This window comes from Mixophyes fleayi, chromosome 8 (genome assembly GCF_038048845.1).
Source record: "Mixophyes fleayi isolate aMixFle1 chromosome 8, aMixFle1.hap1, whole genome shotgun sequence".
NCBI lineage: Eukaryota > Metazoa > Chordata > Amphibia > Anura > Limnodynastidae > Mixophyes > Mixophyes fleayi.
Window position 1 is genome coordinate 134,014,011 of NC_134409.1, and position 19,585 is coordinate 134,033,595.

Here is a 19,585-nt window from a genome sequence, read left to right on the forward strand (position 1 = left end):
TAAGAGATATCAGCATATTACACTTTGAGCAAAATCTAACCGACGCCTAGAAAGATAAATTATGGTATAGATTCAAGTCCAAGGGGTAAATTTACTAGCACTCATCGCCAGCAATTTTGCCCTCCAAGTCGCTGGATTTACCATGTTCACGGGCAACTGCACATTCTTTTTCACTTACTCCAACAGCAATTAAGACCCTTACTCCTAGCACAAGCAAAATTGCCATTTAGTTTCTGGTGCTTCCAGAAACAAGTTTTCTCTGTTAGTGCTTCAAAGAATCCTGGTTTTTTTTGCCTGTTTATTGACTTCGGCTTACATTCTCCATCCCATCAGCTTTGTCCCACGTGACCCAGACTAAGCAGTTTGGCCGGTCGTGGTGAGTCTCCAATAACTACCCCAGCCAAGTGGTGTTCTCTTGGAAGCGACCAGCGCCGTGACAAAATACACAGTGAAATCATTTTTACCACTTAAAAAATGACTGTACATGTAAAGTACCATCATTAATAATAATAATAACAACAGTACTAATAATAATACAATAATAAAAACGAAATAAAAAAAACACCAGTCTTTAACAGCGTACGTCCAGTCTGGTAAAACCAACTGAAGAAATAGAAGTGACAGGCTATGTGATTGACAGCATTAAGTTAAAGTGGGTTGGCTTGGTGCAATCATTTTTATGTCTTTGGGTCAAAGGTTGCTGATTACACAGACCGGTGAAGATTTTGTTTGGCCTCTTCTCTGCCCTATTCCCTCAAGAGCACTAAGAGCTACAGGAGATGCCGCATTTCAGATGAAGGATCATCTCAGCAGCCTTTTAAAGAGGCAACACAGCAGGAAGAGAGAGGGGGGAGGGGTGGTCGCTGGATAGGGTTAGGGCAAAAAAATTCCTCATTACGGATCTCATTTCATACTCTCCCTCGCGGGCACCCACCTCAAATTACACTTTAAGTGTTTCTGAGTGTTAAATAGACAACTGCATAATGATACCAACCTTTGCCGTCCGTGTGAATTCAAAAGCTTTTTCGAAACATGACGGGTCAGAGACAAAAATGACATTCCCATGTTCGTGATGCAGCAATTAACCCTTTCAGAAATAGAGGAAGCCAGCAGCAAAGGGGTTAATTGTGCCTTTCATTGTAGCTCGAAAAAGGGTTCCATTGTTAAAGCAGAAATGAACGTATCTTATTCATTATCCATTTCACAGTGATAGGAGACAACAGCATATTATAAATCGAGCCAAGCATAATGAAGACTTGTTGTAGACTACTGTATAAGTATATGTGCTGTATAAATTATATAGATTGGTAACATTATAGTGGTATTCTGTAATAGGTTGGCCTGGCAGTGGACTGGTGAAAGAGAGCCGCTGGCTTCAAAGAAGCCCCGAGAACATTGGCACAGGGAGAAGTGTATTTTGTAGGCGCTCCTTGGCAGTACTTTTCTCATGTTGGCATTTCCCTTCCTCAGTTCTGTGTTGAACCCTGTTGGGTGACATTATATATATTTCCAATCCTATCACCTGCTGAGAAGGGCTGAAGATATTTAAAGCAGTGTCACTGTAACGACCAATGTACAAATGGATAATGCCCAGTTATCATTAGTTCTGGCCGCGTGTGAGACTCCACCAATGTGTACTGAGTAATCTTGTTACCTAGGAGAATGCAAGCCTGTCAACCAGACCTTCCCATTTGCCTCTATTCCAGAGAAACAAACAAGCAGAGGGAACTGAAAATGAAATATTTAAAACATAAATCTAATAAAAGCTCCACCTGGACCCTTACGAGTTCAGTAGAAATGTGAGGCTCCTGTCAGACTGGTATTAAACAAGGCTCAGCCTTTCAAAGATTGCCAATGAATGATTTTGACCTTCACAATGTTCTGTACTTTTGATACTGACCAAGTGAATATTGCCACTTTGCACTCTAAGGGCCCGATTCATGTTTGAACTTAAATCTTGTTGTGTGACGTATCTTAAATGAAATTGCCATGTGCATGCTCAGAAATGGACTTTTCTTCAGTAAACGCAATTGCATGCAAATGACACGACTGCCTACAAGTTGAAGGGCAGGAAGGTGTGGATGCAGGTAGAAAATGTTGCATTCGACAATGAATCAGGCCTTTAATTTCTCTATACAAAGCAGATTTGAACTGACCCACAAAGTTACAAGTGAACCCTCCTTTAATACTTGTACTTGATTTGTATTTTTCAAGCAAGTCCATACCTATTTGTGTTACGTTATTTTGCATCTCTCAATCTGTTAAACTGGCAGCTCTCTCTAGTAAACTGGCAGCTCTCTCTGGTAGACTGGCAGCTCGCTCCGTTACATACATGCTCTCTACGATGGCAACATTCGCTATGGTAGCTACTCCCGCTGTACCCCTCTCTGCATCTCTCCTCTGTACACATTCTCTTTGCGGGTGCAGGGCTCATTGATAGGCTCACTCGTGTTGTGCTGCCTCTCCTTGCCCAGTGGCTCTCACTGTGTAGACTGCGATGGCCAAGCCTCCTTCATTGGCCACATGCCACGCTCTTACTGTACTCAAATTACAATTGCTCCCCCCCATTCTGCCTTCCCATGTATTAGGGGATGTAAGTCTCTGATATACAAACAAATCTAAATACAGATACATTTTGGTGCTCATGCACAGTTAGAAAATATATATTCACGCCACAAAAACTGACATATGCTCAATTCTAGATGAGACTCTTAGGGCCTGAGTCATTAAGCAGAGTAAAGCAAAAAAGGAGTAAATGTTCTCCGGGACAAACCATGTTACAATGCAAGGGATGCAAGTGAAGCTGCAGATTTGCCACTCCAAGGATCGCAATGGTTCTCAAACAGGGCTGGTAGTTTTTGGGAGGGAGATTGCACTGTTTGTTGCACCCCTCCATAGAGGCTCTAGCCCCACACTGAGCAGGCTAGGTTGGTTCCCACCTTGATAAAGGGACCCCATGCTACAGGTTTCCTTGATCCATCCCAGACTGTCTAGTGCCGATGCTGATTGAGGAATTTTGGGGGGAGGGTGGGTATGCTCCCATTCACTTCAATAGGATTTCTACATGTAGCGTGTGCTGTAAACCTCTCTGAAATAAATGTGCTTTTGAATTGATGGGATCAGCACTGTCCTGCTTGTGTTCTGAGTGCATTTGCAAACGCATGTGAACGTGTCCAGCGCCATTACCAGTGGGTAACCAGTTTCAAACAACTAAATTCTTACATTAAATTTGTTGCCTTCATTTTTTCTGAGTCCTTCTGTGCTTTTAAGGACAGCTGTTATATCATCCAAGCAGACTCACCCTTGGATAAAGGATCCCCTCTGCATTAGACACATACGTATCCAGACAGCAGTTCTGTGTCATATCACATATAAAAAGCTCTGTCCATAAAGACCATGAATACCAGACAAATAAAACTATGTAATAACTAGTAAACATTACAGTAGGTAATGTAGTAGCTGACTCACAACCATTCCAGGTTCCATTCTGGCAATTCCATTCTTCACACCTAAATTTATCCCACCCTCATCTTCCCCCACTGTAATATGATTGTAATCTCTCCTCTGTTTTCCTCCCTTACACAACATTACAACAGCCTTCGATTCCTGACCTTGGCACCATGTCTCTTTGTGTACAGAAGATCTGGAATTATTCTCCTCGATGCCCTGACGTGTGGAACGACTTCTAAAGGGCACAAACTTTGTCTTTAACCTTTTTCGGCATTTCTGCTCTCAGAAGGCGGCTATTCCCCACATCAGAGTCTCCCCGAGCTGCCCTTATCAAGCTCGCTCCCCTGTCTGCCTTTTTTAAACTTCTCCTTCTAGGGCCTGAATTAATTCTTCAGAAAAAAAGATAAGGTAATTTATTCCAAAACATGTTTTCTGAATAATCATAAACTGTAATAGGATGTGTGAGCTTCACCAGAGTTGGAAAGCTCTGAACTTGGCAGACGAAAGAAATCCAATTTATTTAACCCCTCTACTGCCAGATTCGTCTATAGTGAAGAATAGTTTTGTTCTGCAGATTCATCATGAATTTCCACCTCTGCATTCTTTCCCATAATTTCCTATTGTATCCAGGTTAAGGGGTGCTTGTACGATTGGGAACATACATGAACCAGCCACCCCGGCAAAATGTTGGCAAACAGGACGGCAACAGGAAGGTGCAAAACTACTATTTATTTCATAATCTAGCAGTCTCGGTGAACACAGCAAATAATTATGCAGCATTTTGCTACCCAGCCCTTGGCCTGCTGGCAGGACAGATTGCCAAGAAGGCTCATGGCACACACCTCTTTGCCCCAGAGATAGGTTAACCCTTTCACGTGGAGATGAGCAAATTCGAGGTGTGATTTATTATGAAACCAGTTTTGTGGTGGAACAGACCATTTTGCAGATGGGCAAAGTCATTAAGTTCTGATTTTGGTTTTTCATTTCCATTTCACTCTGTCTTTGTAAATTTGCATTTCATGGACTACAGCTGGGCTGATGCAGGTCAATTTATTCTGCTCTGTGGGATGGTTGGGGTAGTAGTAGCGATAGGTCTAGCACAGTAACGCATTGCAAACGCAATAACTACAGCAGCTGAAATTCATACAGTTGATCTTGATTTGGTGTACCAGACATAATAGCGTTGGTACTGGATATTGGTTTTTTTTCTTGTCCATTGTGTTCGATTAAGTAGATTAAGTAATTTACTTTCATCATCATCATCACCATTTATTTATATAGCGCCACTGATTCGGCAGCGCTGTACAGAGAACTCATTCACATCAGTTCCTGCCCTATTGGAGCTTACAGTCTAAATTCCCTAACATACACACACAGACAGACATAGAGAGAGAGGCTAGGGTCAATTTTGATAGCAGCTAATTAACCTACTATAACCTACTTTCACAAACTTATATAGGGCTGTCTGTGTTCAGACACTCTTGCAAGTTGCTAGTGGTCAGGCATTCTGGCAGATAGTGCTGTCTCTTCTCTTGAAGTTTCTGGTCATCAATCATCACTTTCTCACTGTGAGAATGAGTGAACACAGCGTACAACAATTTAGTGCTGCCAGTTCAGGGCAGTATAGGTACATATGCAGCACAGCCATGCAGCACCTGAAATTCATACAATTTATTTTGATCTTGATTTGGTGTACCACAATGAAAGCACTGGGTAATAGTGGCTGACACTCTTCTTGATCACTGTGTGTGAATTAATCTGTGCTGTTGCACTTAGTAATAGTCTTTTACAAACCTATAAAGAGGTATGTGTTCGGTCGCACTTGCAAAGTGCTCATCATCGCTGCCTCAGTCTGAAACCGTATGCACAGTGTGCTGCAATTAATTAGTACTGCCAGCTTCAGCACAGTTGTAGTAAAGTAGATGAAATTCACACAATTTTATCTTGATTTGGTGTACCATAGAATTTCAGCACTGGCTATTAACTTTTTTCCGCCGGTTAGCCCCTAGTGGCCAACTACCTATTGATCACTATGATAATTGCTCTGTCCTTGTTCAGCAACATTCCATAACTCTCACCATTTTGTAATTATAAATTCTTCAGACATTGTTCCCTGTTTCAGCACCCTCTTCAGATCTATCCTTTTGTTTGCTCTATTAATAAAATTAATTAAACATGCTGAAATAGAAAAATAGTGTGTGCAAAGAGGGGGGGATGACAAAGACCCAAAACACAGCTTTTAAGCAAACATACTCAAAGGGATGAGCAGCTGTAGCAGAAATTCATCTAGCCTTGATGATGTTAATGAGGAGGAAAACAGACGTGCTGAACTGAGCCGCACAACGTCTGTTGAACAAGCTGACTTACGCATTGGTGGTGTTCAAAATGTACAAAGTGACCCTACCTCCCTTAGCAGGAGGTGCACCTGAAATCAAGACACAGCATACACTAAGCACTATAAGGATGTGTTCACGTAATTGTAATTCAATTAGTAGACGAGGACACAGATGTGCATCGACTCTATTGCTAAATCGTGTTACATACATCTAAAAAACAATACTGTGTAATACAGACAGACAGAGAGCTAAGAGGACCCTGCCCGCAAGCATCTATGAGACAATGGGAGTTGGAAATGAGGTTAAATTTACATATTGCATCTCGGTTCCGACAGATTGCAAAGAATAAAAAAGTGATTAGTGAGTTACATGATTCAGTCACACAGCAATGTTGGTCTGGGGGTTGTTGTCTTGTGTGAACTGTGTAAGGGGTGGTAATAGGGTAATCTAGGGAGATTAAGAGGGTGGTTGAGGAGTATTATAAACTTGCCTGAAGAGTTGAGTTGTCAGAGAATGCTTGAAGGATGGTAGACCAGAAGAAAGTCTTATTGTGTGAAAGAGAGAATTCCACAAAGTGGGTGCAGCCCAAAAAAAGTCCTGGAACCGAGAATGGGAGGAAGTGATGAGAGTGAAAGAGAGACGCAGATCTTGTGCAGAACGTACATATCTCACACAAGACACTGCAAAAACTCTCATTCATGCACTCATCATCTCCCGCATTGACTATTGCAATTCAATCCTTAATGGTCTTCCCCACAACAGACTCGAGCCCCCTGCAATCTATTTTGCTTGCAGCAGATTGATGTTCTTTGCAAATCGTTCTTCCTCTGCTGAGCCACTCTGCCAGTCTCTACATTGGTTGCCTGTTTTCTACCAAATCCAATATAAAATCCTTTTTACTAACATACAAGGCCATCAACAAAACACCTACATACATCTCCTCACTTGTCTCAAAATATCTCCCAACTCGACACCTCCGTTCTGCACAAGATCTGCGTCTCTCTTCCACTCTCATCACTTCCTCCCATTCTCGGTTACAGGACTTTTTTTTGGGCTGCACCCACTTTATTGAATTCTCTCTCTCACACAATAAGACTTTCTTCTGGTCTACAAGCCTTCAAGCATTCTCTGACAACCCAACTCTTCAGGCAAGCTTATAATACTCCTCAACCACCCTCTTAATCCCCCTAGATTACCCTATTACCACCCCTTACACAGTTCACACAAGACAACAACCCCCAGACCAACATTGCTGTGTGACTGAATCATATAACTCACTAATCACTTTTTTATTCTTTGCAATCTGTCGGAACCGAGATGCAATATGTAAATTTAATCTCATATCCAACTCCCATTGTCCCATAGATGCTTGCGGGCAGGGTCCTCTTAGCTCTCTGTCTGTCTGTATTACCCAGTATTGTTTTATTTCTGTGTTTGTTCCCAATTGAAAGGTGCTCAGATTTTGCTGGCGCTATATAAATAAATAATGATGATGATGATGATGGATATCAGGAGGTGTATCTCTTGCGGGTGATGGAGGGCTGGCGCAAATGTATGTCATGATATATAGTATGTCATGATTGATGATGGCAGCAGTATCAAGCTCTTTCTGACTGGCTGTTTGCAAATTTGCTGCTCTCTACAGTCTGTAATACATGTCTCCGGAGAGAAGCAACAAGGGAGGAGGGGGGGGGGAATGTGCAGGGCAGGAATTGCGGCTGCAATCAATTTACTTCTCTTTTAGAAAAGTTTGGAGCCCCTTGTAGCTTGGGGACCGGGGCAACTGTTTGCCCACTCATAACATCGTCCTTGTTTCTAAAGTAGAATGCACCAGAACTGATCTTGTGCACTGGCCCTAAACTGCTAGGAATATAATCCATTCATGCTATCATTTCTGATCACTGCTGTAAATAGATCTCTCTGGGCACAAATGCTACATTTTCAGTAAGCCCCTTGGACACCTGTATGGTTTGACAGATCATTATACAGAAGGACTTCTACTGAATGAACCTTTAATTAATTTAATCCCCGCTGACAGTGGGGTCTAAGCGATGCGTTTATTGGGAGATCTCATGTCAAACGAGATTACCTTAGAGACCATCATAGAGTTTTCCAAAGACCATCGAACTACGTTAGAAGTCATTCAGTCATCGTCAGACATCAATCGCCTAAAATCATTAGCAGAAAGGATTCTATACTCAATATTTCCCATTCTCTGCACACACACAGATAGGAGAAGGACTCTAGAAAGACAACAAGAACAATAATGGTGCTACAATTATCACTATTATTGTTATTATTATTACTATTTATATCCGGCACCGTCACAGAACCTATTTCTTTATAATTTAATAAGAAAAAAAACATATGGGAAAGCTTTTAAAATATTAGTTAGTGTAACTTTAAAGCAGTCCGTCATATGTAAATGATATCTTGATTATTTTATGTCCACCATATGTTATAGGACAATCTGAAGAGTAAATGACAATTATTTTGTCTCAACCATTTTACCTCATTTTAATATTTTGCCCAGTACACATATGTAGGAACGTAGTACTATGACAAGAGGTAGTCATTGGAATACAGAATAGGCGATATACTTACATGGCTGCAAACGAGGACTTCTAATAAATAAATACATGAATGAAAGCATTATAAAATATATATTTCATATACCACAGTCAAGCTTTATTTTTGAGGTCCTTATCCACTAGCCCTATGAGCTGACGCTTTCCTGTTTCTCACGTCAAAGTAAAGAAAAACTCTTTGCTGTTGGGCAGGGAGTGTTGCTGTTATCCGGGCCACCAAGAGGTATTTCGGGCCCCGGAAGATTAACCTCTTGGGGCCCCTTCCGTAGCCGCAGAGTGGGGTATGGCCACTCCAGGTTTGTGGCTCCTCCGACTACACAGGCGGGCCAGGGCTTGCTGCCCATACATGTCATCACTCACTGACCATAGAATGTCGTCACTCGCTGACCATACCACGTCATCTCTCGCTGACCATACCACGTCATCACTCGCTGACCATACCACGTCGTCACTCGCTGACCATACCACGTCGTCACATGCTCGCCACCAAGACTTCTGCTGTGTTGCCCCTAATCTTTGGAACTCCTTACCCTGTCTCACTCGACTCTCCCCCAACCTTCAGTTCTTCAAACGCTCACTCAAAACTCACCTTTTCAAGCTCGCCTATCCTACCACCATTATATCCATCACCTCCTCTTCCTCGTCTGTCATCTAAATTTTTCTCCCAGTTGGTCCTACTGCCTCTCACCACCCCTCCCTTTAGAATGTAAGCCCTCGTGGCAGGGTCCTCTCTTCCTTTTGTCCATGTCTGTCTATTGTCCTTTGTATGTCCCGTCATGTCTTTTGCTGCACTCTGTGTGAGTCCCCATAACATTACTCACACTCATCTGTGCTACTTATATGTATTGCCTCATCTATTTGTTGCTTGATTCTTTATCCGGCGCTGCATAACCTGTAGTGTCTTATAAATAAATAATAATAATAATAATTTGCTTAGCATATCATGTATTTACCTATGTATTACTCTGATCAGGACTTGAACTCTATCTATCTGCCGAGAATTATATACTGATTATTATAGGCAGATGCATCTCATACAGCATGCAGGCTATCATGCCTCTCTGTCTCACAAAAACAATGCCCCTGGTCTCTCATTATAGTATTCATAGTACACAATCACGATCATAGATTCCTTCTGCGTCAGTTCTACTTCCAAAGTCCAAGAAGTCTTGGCAGCCACAACTACAAAATGCTTTTAAAATTCCTGGAGTGCTGCTAATTGTGAACAAATTTAGCTACAAGCTGGAATGAGTGAACATCCATATTCATCAGCGCTCTACACTCACAGACTCTCCTACATATGCACACTGCCGAAAATAAACCTTCCCAAATAGATTTATGTGTATGTGATGTAACCGGAGCCCACATCAAATCCCACTCATCTCCAGGTTAAGGGCAGACGGTATATATAACAGAGGGATTGAATGAGAACTAGGTGATATAAACGCTGAGGGGGCAGGCAGAGGCAAAAGTACAGGCATACCAGGAGTTAACTTATCTGGGTGGTGGTAGAAACCTGAGTTATCCAATCAGTAGAGCCGGAAGGGGAGGAGCTAGTTTTCCAGAGGAGGCTTATAACATATAGGAAATGGATATGACTTCGTCTTGCCGGATGGATTTGTTACCCACCCACCCATCCCCTATTTGTAGTATTGGTATTAGTACTTGTGTTTACATGTGGCGGTAAGCAGCCCAATCAGCGGCCATTTTGGTTACATTTAAGGCGTAGTAGGCACTCTCCCCTTAAAGGGATTGGGCAAATTAGTCAGAATAGCCTTTTGGGGTTAAGGGGCTCCGCTTAGGCGGGCGGGCCTCAGCTAATATGCCAAATGGGGGAGTTTGGCATTTTACGCCTAGTCGGGTCCAAATTAGTTTGGACGGAAATTACAACTGGTAGGTGTGGCCTGGATGCTGATTGGTCTGTTTATATTGGCCACCAATTTTTCCCCAGCAGGTTCGTCTTTAATAAATTCCTGACCTTTCAAACGCCAATTCAAGTCTCTGTGTCGTTATTTTAGTTTGTTAGGTTAACTCTGGTAAAGGTTAAAGATGGTATAGTATGTGGTCCACCATAAGCGGTTTATTGAATTTAGAACCCAGATTCATAGGGGAATCTATGTACTTTTCATTTTAACATTTATTAATCAGTAATATTTCTAATTATGTTTTAATGACATTGCACATACAATATGTTTTTTCTGATTTAATATGAATCTGTCTATTAGCGATAAACCAATTTGCGTTGAAAACATTGTGTTTTTTGTGGATGAGACAGGCCTTTTCGCAGAGGTGTAACATTCCGGCGATGGAATCTTTGAGTTCTGCTTTCAGTTCACCCTTTGGCACAAATGATTTCTGCACTGTATTTGTAATTTCGCATTCCACTAAATTTATAGTCTAGAAATAGAACTAGGTGGTTTATTTTGCACTGGATGGGTTATAATAGGGGAGAAGCTCAGGCAGAACAAAAGTGATAAGGAAATACCACACATAACAGAAATGGATGGGGGAATGTCATACGGAACATTTAAGCCTCATGAAGTCGGGGAACTATAACGTAGAATCAAGGCAGACAGGAACGAGCATTATTCCAACTTAACATATACTGGTCGATATGGACATTTAAAAGTGGCGGTGTGGAAATTTAGAATTGGCAGCATGAAAAATGTAATGGGAATGAAGGTGAATGAAGTTTGATGATGTTACAATGAAGGCAGTAGGACAAGTGGTGGCATGACATACCCACGCATACCCCCCACTTCCACCACAGTATATATATACAGGGCCGCCATCAGGGGGGTACGGGGGTACTGTTGTACCGGGCCCGGGCTCACCAGGGGGCCCGGTACAACAGCTCAGCACAGACTTACCTGGGGCCCGCCGCTGGTCTCCGCTATTCTGTCTTCAGCCTGGCTGTCACTGTGACAGCTAGGCACCAGGATCCGATCGCAGGGGTGGAGGATTCATTCCCCCTGCGATCATGTGCTCTGCCTGTGACAGATCACATGATCGCAGGGGGAATGATTCCTCCACCCCTGCGATCGGATCGTGGTGCCTGGCTGTCACGGTGACAGCCAGGCTGAAGACAGAATAGCGGAGACCAGCGGCGGGCCCCAGGTAAGTATGAAAGTATGTGTTGCTCATGGGGGAGGGGGGGGGCTCTCATGAGGGGGGGGCCCGGGTGGCACGGGGGGCCCGTACTGGGCCTGATTTTTTCTGAAGGCGGCCCTGTATATATATATATATATATATATATATATATATATATATATATGTAATGGAAGTGACTGGAATGTGACAGTGTTACAATGAAGGCAGTAGAAGTGGCGGTATGACATACCCCATATAACCCCACTTCCACCAATGTATATATATATATAATGGAAGTGACTGGAGTGTGTTACAATGAAGGCAGTAGGAGAAGTGGCGGTATGACATGCCCTATATACACCCCCACTTCCATCACTGATCCTGACAGGTCCCCATTATCTTACATTCATGCTGCTAGTGAGTAATAAGTCATTTATATGTGATATATGTTCATATATGTAAATTGAAGAGAAGGATTTTTTTCTACCAAATAAACACCAGTAAGTTTTTGTATTGTTCCTGGACTGAAGTTAGAGTATATCGCTGTTTCGGGGCATTTGGTGCTTAACCAAACTCCACAACACTGAGGGAAGTTGTTCACAGTTTTATTTGATTACACTTTAATGAAGGCCGCAGGTGTCTCGGACAGGACTGACAGGACTTGAAAAGGGCAGAAAGCAGGCCCATCTCGGTGTGTTATATCAATCCCGAAACTCTGCAACGCGGGCTTAGTATTCTTAAATAATCGCCTCAAGTCAAAAAGTCCAAAAGCTTTCTAATAAGGTCACTGCTAACATCATCCTAATAGAAGAGAACATTGTGTGTTGTGTATTTTAAGCTGAAAAGGAACAAACTAACCTTTCTGTAACTGTCAAGAAAACACTGCGTGCAATGAAGACCGTGACCCATTTATCCGGCGCACAATTGTCAGTCTTATTCTCAGCGTTGGTCCTTATTAAAACACAGCAGAGCTGCCCCGAAAACTGAGGGCTGAAATCAGGAGAGAGATGATTTATTTAGTGCCCGTCTCTCTGATTCCCCTCATGATAGAACTTGCAAGACGATCGACCTGGTAGGGTTTTAAAGAGGATGTGCCAATCACACACTATGGAGGAGGCAACCTTGTGGATGTAACACACTTCTGTGAGAATGCAGCCAATTAATTCAATAGGTACCTGTATTGTTATTAATATTGGGTTGGGCACAAATGGCTGTTTATTGTTTTTGTTCCGGTTTCTAATTGTTTAAAGGAGGTATGAATGATAGAGGTAAAGTACACTGTTCAGTGTTACCCTGAATTTCTATTGCAGTTCTGTTAAAAAGCAAAGTATTACCTCCCCCACTCCATTGCAGACAGCTGAAGCTGCCCACACACCTCTCAAACAATGTCCTGATGGGATCTCATACAAGCTACAAAGCCAATTCTGCAAGTATTTGAGTTACTTTGATATCACTAGGCTCAGCCCCTGCGTACGATCCAATGATCGACACACTGCATTTCTGCATGGCAAGTTTGCAAAGCTGCCATTCAAACTCTGCCTGCTCAGTTAGAGTAGCCCCTCCCTCCTAACATGGCAAAGGAGTGAGAGAGATTGGTGGACATAAACACTCCAATTATTTAATGGCTATTATTTAGCTCAGTAACACAAAGGTTTTGCTATATAGTAATGTCCAATATTGGCTTTCCCTGCTCTGTAATCTAATGTTGAGAAGTGACCCACAGGAAGACCCCTCTCCAACATCTCGGGTACAAATAAAAATGTTCTAGTTTGTGCCAGGCATGAGTTCAAAAAAACATAAAGAATGTTGTCATAGGCACATTAGAATGATAAATGAAAAAGTTCAATGCTGCTATTGTGTGACCATAACACAGCTCCCAGATTACAATGAGCAAATAAAGAGCATCTGTGACAGGATGGACCGCCTATGCCATCCTGTCTGTTGTTGCTGGGAACCGGCTGGGCTTACTTTGACACCGTTCCCTTTCGATATCCCAAATGCGCCATCTTGCCGCAGTAGAAGAAGCTTACAAATACTGCCACCACTGGACTCCTATACCGGCATCCAGAATCGGGTTTCTTCTGGGTAACTGACGCTGCTAGCGTATCTCGTTGCTGGTGTACCTGGGCTGGTACTCCTGACCTCTTACTATGTATCAGGGATGCTGTGGATGGATCCCCCTGGCCTATCACACTTACCAGGGCTGTAGGGTAGCAGGTAGAGCGGTGGTACCGGAAAAGCTGGGTCCAAACCTCAGGACAATCGAGAACGGATTACATTTTGGGTCTAATCTGTAGGTCACAAGAATACAGCAATATTGAAGATGTTTCCAAGCAGGTCTTTGAAGCAAGATGTTTATTTGCTCTCACACTGGTTAAAGGTACCAGTGCAATTCCTGCTATCAGACTCCCTCCCCATATGCTTAATTGAGGTTTCCACTAGCAACCTTGCAAACTCCAAACAATGACACTTCCATACAAAACACATCCCAATAAACAAAAGACCTCCATCCACAAAGGCTCATTGTATCAGATATATACATCAGAAATAAGGCATTTGCTTTAGAAAGATAAAAACAGAAAAACAAATTTTCTACACTGGTCTCGGAAATAACGATTTCCTATATCAAAATATACACAATATCAAAAATAAGTGCATGTGCAATTATATAAATAAGCGCCCTGCGCTATATCCTTTAAATAAATTTATACAAGAATTTTTTTATCAGTGATCCAGTCACAGCATCTTTAAGACTTCTCTTTATATACTCCATACTCCGGATGTCAGCAATCTGCTCGTAAATATCCGGCAAGACAGGGGGTGGGGTAGAGTTGGCAATTTAGTAAATTCATGGAAAGACGCTGGGTTACTTATGAACCAAAAAAATGTAGAGGGCCAGCAAATTCGTATCATAACACCTATTTGTATAGTACACCCATACAACTGGAGAACAGATCTATTGCGCTTCCTGATGTTTCTCTCCGCGGATACTCTATGATCACCGCGGCAGACATCCAATCATTTCCTTCGACTATCTAATTACTGGTGCCAACTTGCAAACCTCTCCCGGTTGTCAGATTTTGTACTTAACATGACCTCCCTCATTGTGCCTATCTAAAAACAAAGCAAAAGTATTTTCCATTAATCAATGGAAATTGTCCTTCGCGGCCTTTATCATAACAGAAGCAATAAAAAAAAAAGTTGACTAAACGTTGAATAAACTAGTCTAAACCAACGTTATCAAAGTGTCCAGGAGCTTGGTGAATTTTATTGCTGTTAAAAGAAATAAAGATCCACTTCAAAGATTAAGAGGCCTATTATTAAAGAAATCCCTTATCAAGAAAGTACTGGCGAAGCGCTAATGGTTTTCCGCTTCACTGGTGCAGATGGTAGAGATCCGCGTGCGTAAACCCACTATCCTGAGATGACGATAACAGGACAGGTATTACTTGTTCAATTGGCTTCCCCTTAAGAAGTGAGAAAAAAGTCCTATAGAATTATTAAAGGAAAATTGTGCTTACCTGCCATCCTTAGGTTCAATGATGTGGGACCTGGTTGTTCTTCCGTTCGTCCAGCTGCATATCACATCCTGAAGAGGAGTATGGAGCGGCGTGAAGAGGGAAGAAGTGGAAGACGAGGGGGAAGGAAGGTGGGGTAGAAGGGGGGGAGGCATTTGTGGGGCAGACGGGGGGGATGTATACACAAAGGGGAAGAAATGAGAAACTGAGACTCAACTAAGCCGATAATAAGATGATTTGCAAATATTTATTATCTTTTTGCTGCCTTCTAGCTGAAGAAATGCAAAGAGTTATGATGCTTCAAACCTATCTACTTGTGAACTGGAGAGTGCAGCTAGCATGTTTCAAGTGAATTTGCGATAAAAGAGGTTGGGCTCTCTATCCTTTTCACTAAAATACCTGCTGTTAGTTCGTACTTTATTGTAACAATGTTGCTGCTCTTTGCAAAACACTTAACCTTCTTGGCATATTTATCAAACAGCAAGAAGCAATATGGCCATCGAAAATGTAATCAGGCTTCGTCCTATACATCAAGGGGTCATTGCTTTAACTGGCAGTAGCCAACATCGGTGATAGGACTCTCTGGGTTTACATATACCGTAGAAATACTTGTTCTGTTATTTTTTAAAATATTTTATTTTTTTACATTTTAGTCTTTATTTATATTTTATTTTGCCATTAGTTGGGTTTTCAGTTCCACTGAAACCCAATGTTCACGCATGAACCTTCTCGTCGCGTCACTCAAGCGCAAATCCCGTTAGACTGGCCCAGCAAAGCCCTACGTTAACCCTTGACGCTCCGGGCCACTATCGCCAACGCCACTGAGTCTCACTCAGCTGCCCCCATGAAATTTTATTGTTAAAATGTGTCAATGACTGATTTTTTTTTTTTATCGCCTGCAAAAACTGCGCTAAAAAAAATAATCAGACTTATTTCAGCGTACTGTTAAATAGAAGCTGTAAATTTTAAATGCTTTTTAATCAAAATACAGTACAATATTAATAATAATGTTGGTGGATCATCTTATCATTTGGGAAAATATTTTGAAAAAAAAAAATCAGTGGACATCTGTTTATATATTGGGTCTGACAGTAACATTTACTTTTGAAAAGTACATTATTAATAGATGAACTGCATGCCAATAATGCAGAGAATATATATCCTGTAGAATGTAAGCTCTCAGGGGCGAGGGTCCTCTCTACTCTTTGGGCCTGGGTCATTAATAAGAGCAAAGCATATAAAAGGCGTAACTTTGCACCTTGGCAAAAACCATGTTGCATTGGAGGGGGAGGTATATTTAAAATTTGGGGACAGATATAGAGTTGGGGTAGGGCATGTCCTAGATCAACTTTAAATTTCAGTGTAAAAATAAATCTATCAAGTATTTGTGTGCTAGATGAAAAAAACAGCCAGTATTTAACTTACGTGCAAAATAATTAAGTAATTTGCACCCCTTGCATTGTAACAGGGTTTGTCCAGGAGAAAACTTACTCCTTTCTTTCTGCCTTACTTTTAGAGATGTTCAGTGACCCCCGTGTTCTGGTTTTGGTTTTGGATCTGGATTAAGTTTGTGTTTTGGTTTTGGCAAAACCATCCATCCGTGTTTTGGTTTTGGAACCCGATTCCCCCTCCAAAATCCAGATTTTTTTTTGTGCTAAAATCACATATTTTTGCTTTTTTCCCCCTACATTATTATTAACCTCAATAAAAGTAATTTCAAGTCATTTGCAGTCAATTTTGACCACCTTACAGGTCACAATATTATTTTCATACACTTTCAAACAAAGACTGCAGATTTAGAAGACCAAGGGGTAAATGTATCAAGCTGAGAGTTTACCTGCGGGTTTGAAAAGTGGAGATGTTGCCTATAGCAACCAATCAGATTCTAGCTATCATTTTGTAGAATGTACTAAATAAATGATAGCTAGAATCTGATTGGTTTTTCAAACCCGCCGGAAAACTCTCAGCTTTATACATTTACCCCCAAGTCTGCCAGACCTATTATTTCTATTTCAGCATTGACAATTAGCAATGGAGCTCTCCTCATTGTGTTTTACCTATATAATACAGTACAATGTGACTGCAGATTTAGAAGACCAAGTCTGCCAGCCCTAGTATTTCTATTTCAGCAATGACAATTAGCAATGGAGCAATGGAGCTCTCCTGAATGTCACTGGAGACTTTGAAGAACTCTGCTACCTCTCCTCTTTCTATTCTACCTATGACGCTGCCCAACTGCACTAGAGACTGCCAAGAACTGTGCTACCTCTTTTGTATCCCTCTGTGAAATGGCGCTGGATCTCCGTGGAGGGCGGTACTTATAGAATCCAAAGCTCGCGAGATCCAAGATCCGACGACGTAACAATGACGGTTTGCCTCATTTTCAATTCCGAGGGCGCACGAAAGTACCGAGCCGGCTCGGCTCTCAGACCTGCTAAGTTCGGGTGTGTTCGGTTCTTGGGGTACAGAGCATGAGCATCGCTACTTAGTTTCCTTAATGACTCAGGCCCGCTGTCTGTCGGTTCTGTCTGGATGTCCCTGTTACATTGTACACTGCACATGCTATGCTGTATTGTGCTATTTAGTATATTGTTGTATTTGTTTTATGCTAATTTGTTCCTCAGTATTATCAGTTTTCGGTGTCATTGTATCTATTAAATTATGTATTTTGTTTTGTATTAATGCCCCCTTGCTGTACAGCGCTGGGGAATCATAAATGACCGTGATGATTATCGGCTGTCTTTGCTGTAAAACAGGTGATGAAGGTTTGTCCTGGGTGCTGTAAATAAATACTTGTTGCACTATAACCAACTTTGTTTAATGCAAAGTCATCCCCCGGCTGTAATTTCCACTGGTGGGCCAAAGCCCCCCCCAGTCCAACTCTCAAACTGTGCATCTGATTAATGTAAATTTATTCCTAGGCGATTTCATTTAAACGATAATGAGACCTCTTTTAGGTGCGAATGATTGGGTCTCCTCACTTCACCTGCTTGGCTCACCCCGTCCGCCCTGATGGAACATTCTGTAGCTGTCAGTACTATGGTAATGTGAGCATTCCTATCTGTTCCTCATCAATGTTAAGTGCTCAGAGGGTCACGGGCAATAAACCTCGCTGCCACTCACTTGCCACGGGTGGGATTCAGCTCCTGTTTTGTACTAAATTTCAGAAACCTTCCCCACTCCCCGCTGCTAAATTGACAAATCCAATTGCTGCCCCCTGCTCCAGATCCGGCTGCACCTTTCCTCATTTATTTCAATTTTCCATGCTTTCTGTCTGCTCCTCATTATTTAAGGAAGAAAAACAATTCTGCAATGCTAAAACCTGAATGCAGAATAAAAGGGGGGGGGGGAGAAAAAATTGAATGATGTGGAAGAAGTGAGTCCGTGGGATGTGGTGTTGTGTGTAAGGATGAATAGATGTTACCGCTGGCATTTTTATTGCATGTTTATTCTGTTATCCTATTTATATGGTGCCAATTTATATAGTATGAGAAATGGACTTAAAGAGGCATGATATTGAAAATTCTGTGTGCAATATATGTTTTGGATGGCTCATGTTGCTAAATAAAACTTGACTATGTTGTTCATAAGTCGATATTTGGTTCTATACATTGATTACATTGGACACTAGGGGGCGCTTTTCAATACTTATCTACAGGTGATATTTAATTTACCTCACGAGAGCAGAGCGACCTCTTCACTAATATTGAAGATGTTCCTGTTACCATAACACAAAGGTGGCAGATATGTTGTGTTGTAGCAATTGAACATTTAGGGGTAGATTTATCAAACCTTCTAAAAAGGAAAAGTAGAGATGTTGCCTATAGCAGCCAATCAGATTCCAGCTATCATTGTCTAGACTGTACAAGATAAAAGTTAGCTAGAATCTGATTGGTTGCTATGGGCAACACCTCTACTTTTCCTTTTTAGAATGTTTGATAAATCTACAACTAAGTTTATTAATTAATTTGGATCAAGATACATCACAAGGCAGCTACAACCCTTTTATTCCAATGGAGCCTAATCAACCATAAGGCTGATCAGGCTGCAGCCAGGGGCGCCGTGCCGGCACAATAAACAAGGATTTAAAAAAAAAAAATGTTCTACCTAAACTGTCGGTGCTGCCTCCTCCGTGATTGGCCACCCCTGGTCTCAAGGGGGTGGTCCCTGCTGTCAGTGTATCTAATTACATTGATGGAGGCAGCTCAAAGCAAATCCGATGCTGTTAGCTGCCCGGTCAGTGCAGCTGCGGTGCTAAGCTGAATGTGGTCATGTGGGATGATTATATGACCACACTTGCCTTGATAGGGCAGCTAACAGCATGGGATGTGCTGTGAGCTGCCTGTCCAGAAGACAGAAGTGCCGGAGAGAAGAGGAGCAGAAGACTTCAAGGTAAGTTCTATTTGTTAAATATCGAGGGGGGGGGGGGGTGAATAACTGGAAACTGCTTGAGGGTTGGGAGGAGGGGTATTAAGGAAGTAGCTAGCGAGGGGGGGGGGTTAATGAAGTACCTGGGAGGGGGGAGGTTAATGATTTGGCTGGGGGGGGTTAATGAAGTAACCAGGGAGGGGTTAATGAAGTCATCTGGGAGGGGTTAATGAAG

General features: G+C 42.0%; 1 long non-coding RNA gene across 1 annotated transcript in view; it reads right to left on the reverse strand.

Moving 5' to 3' along the window:
• The window catches only part of LOC142100201 (uncharacterized), a 298,625-nt gene that overhangs the window by 91,283 nt on the left and 187,757 nt on the right, over nt 1–19,585 (reverse strand). The window lies entirely within an intron of this gene.